The sequence below is a fragment of the Bombus vancouverensis genome, chromosome 6, assembly GCF_051014615.1.
Source record: "Bombus vancouverensis nearcticus chromosome 6, iyBomVanc1_principal, whole genome shotgun sequence".
Classification (NCBI taxonomy): domain Eukaryota; kingdom Metazoa; phylum Arthropoda; class Insecta; order Hymenoptera; family Apidae; genus Bombus; species Bombus vancouverensis.
The window spans coordinates 9,205,286-9,206,158 of record NC_134916.1 but is presented as its reverse complement, the minus strand read 5'-3'; positions in this window follow the sequence as shown (position 1 = coordinate 9,206,158).

Here is an 873-nt window from a genome sequence, read left to right as displayed (position 1 = left end):
GTAATTTTGCAGTAGTGCATTCTACGGATCTCCCCATTTCGAACTCCTCGTCCAATCAATCTATCTATCTCTTCCGTACCGTTCACAGTACCAACCCATCTCTCTGTCTGTCTCTCTCTCTCTCCCTTCTTCTCCTCTCCATGCCTCGCGTAATATTTTCTTTTACTGTCCTTTCGTTGTCAGCGTTCCAGCTTGGAAAGTTTTTAACTTCGCTCACGTAATATTCTGGTGCCATTGATATTCGATTCACTGGATAAAACCGATTTTTTGTCGTCATTTTTTCTTAACGTTCTTTCTCCCCTTTCACCCGTATTTTTCCCTTTTTGCTGGAATTCGTTTCGCGATGAAACTAAGGATACTAATTCGGATGAAAATAAAAGTGCAGTTTCCTTTCTTTTATCCCATTATTCTCTCTTTTTCGTTCGAGTTCCTGTTACCAAAGAGATATTACTTTGGATGAAAACAAACATTTGCATTTTTCTTTTCTTCTTCCAATTCTCTTTCTTCCTTTCTTTCGTAAGCGAGTCCTTTTTATCAAAGGGACGCTATTTTCTTATACTATTTTACTTTAATATACTTCTCCTTCTCTTTTTATTAACGGTCTTCTTATCAAAGGAGCATTATTTTGGACGAAAATAAAAATGTATTTCGCGATTCGAATCGATCCATGACGTTATATAATTAACAAAGCATACAATTGGACGTAATCGCGTGAAAAGCGACGCATAAAGATATCGTGCGGGCTCGTGAATGGCATTCTTTATATTATGATAAAGATGTTTCGAACTGTACCAGGAACGGTACGAAAAAGTCGCGTAACAATATTTTTCTATTGGCTAGTGAAAAGACAGTCTATTTCATCAACGATTAAGT